Below are 10074 nucleotides of genomic sequence, written 5' to 3'. Positions count from 1 at the left end.
CACACACACACACACACACACACACACACACACACACACAATCCACAAGAGTGCCAAAGAAAGATATAGTAAGAAAATAACAATATAAGTCAATGTCAAGTACTAGACACAGAATCTACTTGATCATGAACTCCATAGCTTCCAGATTTCTAAAATATATATATGTGTTTTTAAAATTACTGACTCTGTGAAATCTTCTTTTTATAGTATAAACTAAGCCATTGCCCTAAATACCATCAAACTTCCTTTTAGTAAGGAATCAGGTAGAGGGTAATAGTTAGATGCTAACTTAAAAGGCTCATGCCAGGACATATCCTGTTTCTACTTAGTAACTAAGGCAGGAGTAGCACAGTTAGTACTGCCATCACAGTATCTAACAGGCAATATCCTTGAATCAAAATGTTTTTATTATGAAAATGTGAAAAATCTAACGTACATTTTATAATAAACTCTATGATTTCATTTTTGCAATCTGTTTCCCTTTTCCCACTAAGTATATAATCCTGGGTCTCAAATATGCTAAGCTCGCAGTGCATGAGTACCTGCACTACACAAGTGAGGTGTGCCCCAGATCAGTTTTCTTACTTTCAAATGTATGTTTCAAGAGTTTATAAAGGGACCTCTTAATAACTGACCTATTGTAATAATCATCAAGAAGGACTCATTCCTTAAAAGGAGGAGAAATTATTGTACATGTATAAGGCTTCAATGATTAGGTTTTATGTATCCTGCAAAATGTTGCTGTGAATATTTCACTACTTAGTCACAACTATAAGGCTGGATTAGCTCCCACTTTACAGATGAGGAGACTGAACCTTTTAGATATATTATGAAATGAGGATGTTTACTTGTAAATTTATGAAGAATAGGAATCTAATCTCTACTCTTTCAATTTTTGCAGCTTAACAACTTCACAGAGAATAAATGAATGGATTCTTTTTAATAATAATTATTTCTAATAGATTTGGAGGAATCCAAGCACCAAATAAATGTAGACTCTATACATATTTTAAATACAATAGCACTATTCACAATTATTATTAGATTCATTCAATAATTTCTCAACTGTTTACCAAAGCATTCTACTTTGGGATAGGCATGCACAGTTAGTCTTTTCCTGACAAACAGGATCATACAATTTAGGATGCAATATGTACACAGTGTATCTAATTGTATCTGGCTTCCACACAAAATATCAATGATTATATGATAAAAAGTGGGACTGGAGAGATGGGTTAGAGATTAAGAGCACTAAGTGCTCTTTCAGTGGTACTCGGTTCAATTCCCAGCAACCACATGGTGGCTCACAACCATCTATAATGAGATCTGGTGCCCAATTCTGGCCTGCAGGAATACATGCAAAATGCTGTATACATGATAAATATGTGTGTGCATGTGTGTGTGTGTGTGTGTGGAGAGAGAGAGAGAGAGAGAGAGAGGGAGAGAGAGTAAAAGATAATCAGTAATTTATAAATTAGCCAGGCCCTTAATAAAAGAAGTTTGGAGCTCAGCAATAGGAAATGAGGGTTTATACAGGGTGAATGAGGAAGCCAAGAGAACAAATTCTTGATTGATTGAAGTGGAGTTATAGCCTTATGTGATTCCTAGTTTTTCATTAGTAGGCAGCTTCTAACTGGGTAAGCTTATTATTTGTCTCTTACCACTTACCCTAAGTTGGGTTTCATCCTGTTTGTTGATACGAACTCAGAGCACTAAAGCTATCTCCTTCAAATAGCCTCTAAATTACTTACTTTAACATTATACCACATTCCTATTATATTCTAACTAAAGTGCTCTCAGAAGAGCACTGGTTTTTGTTATTCTTTTTTATTCTTAGGCTTACTCTTCTCTGATATGTGTACCATTCTGAGACTATACCTGGGGGAATTAACAAAGACAGAATTCAATTAGAGATGCCAGGATAAGGGTGGACTTATTAATCCTGAATCACTTTCTGGCGATCTTGCTAATACAAATGATCCAATACACCATCAAGGAAGATGGAGCACATCCACTGTCAAATCAGACACGATTCCAAGAATGTCCCCCCAATAATATTTGAAAGAATGAGACAATATTAATTCTACATGAGAGATTCCTTAGCAAGATACACAACGTACTCGGAGTCTGCAGTGTGTGTTAAAGGTACCACCAATGTTAACTAATATTAGGAACAATGTCTAGAAACGGCTGCTCTTTGCAATGTGTGCACTGCACTATGCTAACAAACTTTCACATATTGTCTAATTCATTAGTAACACCAATAAATGGGAACTGAACTGAGTTCCACAGAATAAAAAGCTTATTAGTTTAACATTGACTTATCAAGGACTAGTGAATACCTGTTCTTTGCCCAATTATTTTGGAGTTGATGCAGATAAAGCAGTGAAGAAGACCAAGTGGCACTCTTAAGGAATCTGCACTCAGTATGAGGACGACTGGGGTGTCACACAGTAAATGGGCTAAAAACATAAATAAGACAACCGTCTGAATTAACATTTGGACAGCATATTTTTTTAATAAACAGTTTGCAAACGATTTGGCATTCTTCCTCTTTAGAGGTAAATGTCTTAGAGAATAAAACTCCATAAATTTTCTCCTGTGCTCAGATACAAAGCATCTCTGATGACTGGCTCCCAAAAAGAGAATTTGGCAGACAGGAGAAAAACAAAGTATCGCCACATTGGTAACTTCCAAAGCTAGGTCACAAATGGCCAGCTGACTTCCAGCTGGCCTCCTGCTTTCCTTCAAGCTCAATCTCCCTCCCATTCCTCCACCTGTGCTTTTAGAGACTAGCTAACTTGAAGCAGCTGTGATAAAGAGACCATGTGGTGATAGCACATAGAGCTGGGAACAGATGTCTAAGGATACCCAGATGTTGAGTCTTCTCCATCCAGATGGTGTGCGCATGGGAGAGGAAAGCCTCAGTTCATCCCAGTCCCCACCCTGCTGGCCTCTTCCTTCATCCATCCAAACTCAAGTGAAATAAGAGTTACTTGTTTTTTAGGGATAATTCTCAGACTTCAGATGCCATAGTAAAAGAACCATTTTTATTTTAATAACCAATTGCATTTTTCAATGGTTTGCTACACAGCTGTAATTACCAGAATATAGGGAATATGCTTTGGTCTGAGGCTTATTTGAAAAGCAGACATTGAAACAGAGCTTAAAGGAAGGCGTTATAGAGAACCAACTCCCCAGGAGGTGGAAGAGTGCATGTGTTGCTGAAAGCACTTGAAATAATTGTTTGTGGAAAGGAAATGCTTCAAGAGAAAGTAACAAAGGAGCAAGGGCAGTGATTACAAATGACAAGATGATGTCTGTGTTCCCCAGTTGGGCGACATGTTCTGTAAGGACTCGGCTGGAATCTCTATGGTGCAGGTGAACTGAAAGAAACTGAATAAAGGAAGTGAGGCTGAACCAGCACACTGATGTACACAATGTGTCATCCAACAGCATGGCTGAGAGAAAGAGTAAACCCCAGATCTCCCCAGTCTCATCCAATCATCATCTCTGCCTTACCAATATGCTCTGGTGTTCTGTGCACAGATTAAAGTAGGAATCATTGTTTCAAACACCAAAGTGTTTCAAGCAAGAACTTAGTCCTCTAAATCTTATTGACTTGGTTTAAGACTTATCTTGTGATCATGTGCTTGACGCTAGGAGAAAAAGTGCCTCCTGTGTAAGCATAAGAACTGCAAGTTCAGGTCCCCAGACTGAGTATGGTAGGGCATGCCTGTCACCTCAGCCTGGTTGAATGGCAGCAGAGGCAGGCAGGTGCCAGAAGCTCACAGGGACCAGCCAGCCCAGATGAACTAATAGTCTTTACATTCAATAGGAGAGCATATTTCATGTAATGAAGGTAGAAAACAACAGGGGAAATGATAGTCTAGGTCAACCTTGGATTTCTGCAAGCACATGTTCACATATGACACACATGCGCCAGCATCACAGCAATGAACACAAGTCTGTCTTTGGCAAGTTTAGAATGTATGGAACACATAAACTAAACAAAAAATAATGAAAGAAATAAGATGGACTTCTGATGAGTCATTCAATAACTAACTGTATGATGTCCAATGATGAAAATTCTGTTTTAAGAGAATCTAGGGGTTTCGCTTTCCATTTTCACTAGAATTAAATAACTAAGATTTAAATGTAAAGTTCACATAGTTTAGAGTCACTAGAAAGTAAACCCTTGGCAGGGATATTGCCGAGACCAAAATTTGAGGGACTTTCTTGATTATTAATTGATTCAGATGGTCTAGCCAACTGTGGGTGACCCTACCACATCTAGGGATGTACCTCCAGATTGCATAAAAGATAGATGAGTCTGTGAGTGAGAAAGACAGCAGTATTCTTCCATGGCTGCATCTTTAGGTTCCTGCCTAGAGTTCCTGCCCTGACTTCTCCTAATGATGGACTTAAGTGTCTATTGCTAAAAAAAAAAAAAAAAAAAAAAAAAAAAAAAAAAAAAAAAAAAAAAAAAAAAAAAAAAAAAAAAAAAAAAAAAAAAAAAAAAAAAAAATCCTTTTTTCCACCAGGCTACTTCTGATCAGAATGTCTTATGTGAGCAGCAAAAAGAAAACAAAAACTTTCATTTTACTCTCCAACTATACTTAAGAGACTATTTAATTACCAAACTCAAACTGAAAATTCAGTCTCAGGACTGTGCTCAACTCAGCGAGATTCCCTAAGATACAGGGTCTTACTAAAATAATAATAATAATAAGCACTTTTCCAAGACCTTCCCTTCCACTACTATTTTAGGTATAATATTCAGGACTTTAGACAATAATTTTTAAAAGCCATGTATGCTGAAAGAAATGACAGAAATCCTTGAGCAACACAATGGACACAGAAGTACTTTGGTAATGATTTTGGAGACCAAATTATCCTCAGAGTTCCTGCAGTTTGTAGATAAGAGCATTTTTCAGAAGTTTAATGCAAAGTTCAAGATGACTAAAAATGTGAATGCAAGGCAGATAGGTCCTTTCTCGGTGAAGGGTGGAACAAGATTACACAGATCTTCCTAAATTAGCTTTTCTCCCCCTTTAACAGGTTACAGGAGAGTTGAAAGGGCTGGCTACAATGGATTCCTAGGTAAAATTCAGGACCTCTGAGGTTACAGAAAAAAAGATTCCATAAAGCTAAACTCAAAATGTGTATTATTTCTCCTAGGATCCAATCTTAGAGAATCATACCTGATAGCGAAACCCCAATTATAACAGAAAAGGCTGCTCTCAGCCATTTGCTTCTTTGAGTGAAAGCAAACTGCAAAGTAGGGCTAGCAGGAAGCAACCCCCTTCATAAATACTTGGAGTCCTATTTGGTATTAACTTTTGTTAGTGGAAGGATGAAAATGGGCAAAGGCTTCCAATATATTATAGTTAGCTTCAGTATAGACTTCTGCTTTGTAATTTTTTTTCTGAAGAAATGAGCAGAGAAGGAAAAATAACATTTCTAGTGACAATAATATATTCTCCAAGGAAGACAGAACATTGTAATGTTTAGGCGTCAGAGCCTTTAAGTCAGAGTCGGAGGTCCAAAGAGAAACTCTACTGAGTTTTATAAATTTTAATAAATATCACACACACCCATACACGCACACACACACATACAACTTTCCAGGCTCAGTTTTCTTTTTTCTTTTCTTTTTTTTTTCGTAACAATAGCAACAATTATAGTTGTTCTCTTTAAAAAATGAATTATGATTAAATTAAGGAATGGACAGAAGCATCAGCCAAATAGTAATTATTAGTTACGGTTGTCAGCTCAGCCCGTGTTACATACATTCTTAATAGGTTTGAGTCTCTTGTTACCTATACCAGGTTTATCTATATTGCTTCGGAGTTTGCTCATTTACAAGCTGGGAAATTGCAGAGATACCAGGAACACAATTACCTCAACACTTTCCTGATGTCCTCACTAGAGAGAGCCATGGGGAGACGACAGAAAAGATGGTTTTGCATTTTCAGGAATCCACTGGTGGAGAAAATGACATTGCGGTAAGCCTCAGAGTCTAAATGATGCTGATAAATTCTCTTGTCTCTAACTCTTGTCTGCCTTTTCTTCTAATGAACATGGTTTGTCTAATCAGCAGAATATTTTCAGTTCTAACACCCTTCCTTTGTGGCTGAAAAGAGGCTGAAACTGTAGGTGAGAACAAGGGACCATTTATCCCTCCAAGATCCCCCAGAGGAAGGAACTTTTTTTTTTTTTTTTTTTTTTTTTTTGTCTCTTGCATGGTCTCTGCTAGCTTCTAGCCTCCACTCACTGATGTAGCTAATGACCACTCTGACAGAAAATAGAACCCCTAGTTGCCTGCTTGCCTGTCACCATCCCAACCCTATGGTGTTCTTGATCTCACTGCGACGCTGAGCAACAGCATAAAGAAAGCCGCAGCACAAAGCTGGCTTCTAAGGTCCCCTCTGCCTATGGCCAGCTGTGTGGTCTCCACAAGGTCTCCTCACCTCCGTTGGCCTCAATTTTTCATCTGCAGCACGGAGATAATGATGACACTTGCTGATCGTCTGTGAAAACTAAAGGAGACAATTATCTGAACACCTGCAGCGCGCACACGGGACATTTGTTCACCAGAAATCTCTGATTTCAAAAACCGCAGCAATGGAAAAAGGAAGACAGAACTTTATGCCAAACTCTCCCGTAGGTGGCCACACACCCTAAGGATCCGGGGACTCTTCCTTTCCCAGATGAATGAGGGCAAGAGATCTTGAATCACTTTATGCTTCCTCAGAATCACTTTGGGGTCATTTGCACAACGCTACCATAAGAGTTCAAATGGGGCTTCCGGATGAACACAGGAGAACCAAGAACTCCAGGCAAAGACAAAATGACAAAATCTGGACCACAAAACAAGGTAGCATGATGTAGGAATGTTTCCTCAGCAAAGGAGTAGCTTTGGAGGTGAATAGATCAGTAGAAATAAAGTGCAGGGCACACTAGACATTAAAGAGTGTGTAGTACTCACATTAAAAAAAGTTAACATTAAAAGCTACACCCCGCTTAATATTTTATTAGTACCACATGCTCAAATGATAATTTCATGTTAAATTCATTGTAAAAGTTGTTGAGACACTTTCTATTACATTTTAGGTCTCTAATCTTTAAAATCCGCTGTGTAAAGTCGGTGTGCTGTTCCAGAAGTGTTCCAGAAGTACCCGCAGGAGGATCGGGAATTCAAGGTCATACTCAGCTACCAGAGGAAGAGGAGGCTAGCCTACACTACATAAAACCTTGATCAGAAAAGCAAACAAATAAACAAACAAACAGACCATTCCTGCATGTATTTTGACTCTTAACACGACATTTCCTCCATTGTGAAGAAGCCACGTTTCCCATGCTTAACAGCCGCTTGTAACAAACCACTGCTCTAGAGACATGAGCAAATACAGAATCCATTTTTGCAGGTGTGTTAAAAATTATTTTTAAACCTATAAACCATTTACTGAGGCCAATGTATACATCATTTTCCATAGTCGGCTTCTAGTTTAAAGAAGAAGAAGAAGAGAAAAAAAAAAAAAAGGTTAAAGACAAAAAGTCCTCCTGTAATGTAACCCTGCTAAACTGCAGACAGCAAAGCAGTCTAAAGTGGCCGTGTTTAATGGGCGCCCTCTGCTGTTCAAGTGTGGGATTAAACAGGAAAGAAGAAAATTCGGCTTACCAGATCATACTTATTTTCATTTCAAGAAGATAGCAACATAGATATATGTAGTCAACTAGCAAGTGTTTGACAAGATGCACCGTTGACGGTCTAATGACAGCCTTATCTGGATGAGACATCCTGCTACTTTAAGTTAAGCACAAAACAAAAATTTCGAGGGATTCACCACTCATTCTACAAAGCCGACAAACATTCTCAAGGTCTGTTGGAAAGCTGGAACTGAACAAAGGCAGGAACCCTCGGATCAAAATGTGGGATCAGAAAATGGCTCAGAGGGTGAAGGTATTCCCGCTGTAAGCATGACAAACGGAATCTGAACACCAGAACGGACAAAAAAGTGGCTGGAGAGAACCAACCACGGAAACCTTGTCCTCTGACTTTCACATCCCCACAGGGACATGTATTCCCAGCCCCACACTCACACACACACACACACACACACACACACACACACACACAAGCACAGACGGTTTTTAAAAAGAGACCAAAAGGTGTTTGGCCTTTTGTGCATCACTTTCTTCTGTAGCAGTCGAGACAGCAGGCTACTGTCGATTTAATTTGAAATCTCAAAAGCCACATTTGCAATGATGGCTGAAAACCAACAGCTTTCCCATGTGGGATTTCCCGCTGCTATTTCTGGTGATGGAGAGGAAAGCGTCTCACTACCTTCCCCACAGCTGTGTCTGGGATAAGAATGCCTACGGATGGTTTTTGCCAAGTTTGAAGAGAAGTTTAAGTCATGTTTTCCCCCAAGATATTGATGGTCTTGCGGTACGTGGCGTCAGAGGACGACTGCAATGATGATTAGATTACAATAACCCTTGTCATCTTGAAGGAAAGAATTCAATCAAGCGATATAATCTAAGTAGAAGTTTACTAGCAAATCGAACACTCCAAAAATATTGAAGTGGACTCTCCCAAAGGCAGGGCCAGAAGATTCTGTGTCGAGGAATTTTTTTTAATTTTTATGAATATTCATTAGGTAGGGAACATACTCATTGGGTAAATGACCCCTTTTCTCCCAAACTATGGCAGATGGGATATCCTTTTCAGAAAACCCAAGAGTTATCTAGACAGCTCTTACAGCTCTGTTAGAAATTTTGTAGCAGGTTTTGCTGACTTTGTTTGGAAAAACCCATGGCCTACCTAGAGAGCTGTCTACAGAGCTGCCAAATTGCACCTCATCACTGACTTACAGTCGTTTCTTCTGCTCCCACTGTCAAACAAACACCCCCCTTCCTCGGAACCCCTGGTCCTTGGCACAAATAGTGGGGCATGCCACAGCACATTGCAAATGATAATAAAACGTTGACATTGGAATTTAGAAGATAAAGCAGACCTTTTCTTCCATGTTCATGTGGGGAAGAATGCCCTGCTATCTCAGTGCAATTATTGGGCAAATAACTAAAATGAATTTCAAGGCTGCTTCATCACTGAGGGTCATTTGGACCATCCAAAGGAACCTTTAAAAGTCACCTTGGTTACTGCATACCTAACTCTTTGATTACCTGACATCGGGACTACCAAAAAAACCCTATAACCTTGATGAATCTTAAGAAAAACTGCCTTCCCTGGAGACTACACTCTTCCTGGTCTTCTGTCGGTTTCTCCAACAAAACCTTACACTCAACTGACACCTAACTCTCAATTCTGTGTCACAAAATGCTCTGGATTTTACTTGTAAAGTTTTATCCCTGGGATTCTAAGTGTGGAAATTTGACCCAAGAATTTAATAAATAATCTCTGGCAGTCACTAAAAAAAGGCAATAATGTTTGTCTATCTGTATCTATCCTGTGTTTGCATCCATGTCTCTAATCATCCATCTGTGCCCTGCATCAATATCTGTCCATCCATATCTATCCTATACCTTGCAACACTCTTCAAAGGAAGGGGACAAAGAAGTGGAACCTGCAATACTTCAGAGTAAAAATATTCCATGTAAAATTGAAATAACATCACACAAAAGGATTGAGTAATTGAGAAGAAAGACAATGGTATATTGTTTTGCTCTATGGACACAAAATTCACATACTGAGGCTAACCTTAAATCAAATCTATATTTTTTTTAAAAAAATTGGAAAATGGACTTTTAAAGCAATGTGCCAGAAGACAGAGGTCAGAGAGTCCAAATCTCACTTCTACCACATGCTATCTACTTAATAACACTGAGCCTCTAACCTGTGAGGCCTGCTTCTTTCACAGGTAACATGGGGATTACAGCATGGTACACTCACAACACTGTTATGAAGTCCAAACCTCATGATAGTTATAAAGAGCATCACGAAACATTCAACATTTAAGAAAAGAACTTCCTGGTTTGGTTGATTCTTTGTATAGTTCTTTTTTTTTTCCACTTGGTTGATTTCAACCCTGAGTTTGATTATTTCTT

The 10074-nt window shown here is 38.8% G+C and overlaps 1 non-coding gene across 1 annotated transcript; it reads left to right on the top strand.

The window, feature by feature from the left end:
- The first annotated feature begins 8758 nt into the window (after positions 1-8758).
- LOC115031363 lies at positions 8759-8823 on the top strand. Its single transcript, XR_003837004.1, has one exon. It is a non-coding gene; the product is annotated as a U7 small nuclear RNA (small nuclear RNA).
- The last annotated feature ends 1251 nt before the right edge of the window (positions 8824-10074 follow it).

Source organism: Mus caroli, chromosome 6 (genome assembly GCF_900094665.2).
Source record: "Mus caroli chromosome 6, CAROLI_EIJ_v1.1, whole genome shotgun sequence".
Taxonomy (NCBI): Eukaryota; Metazoa; Chordata; class Mammalia; order Rodentia; family Muridae; genus Mus; species Mus caroli.
Note: the sequence above shows the minus strand (reverse complement) of the source record. Positions and strands in the feature narration are given on the sequence as shown.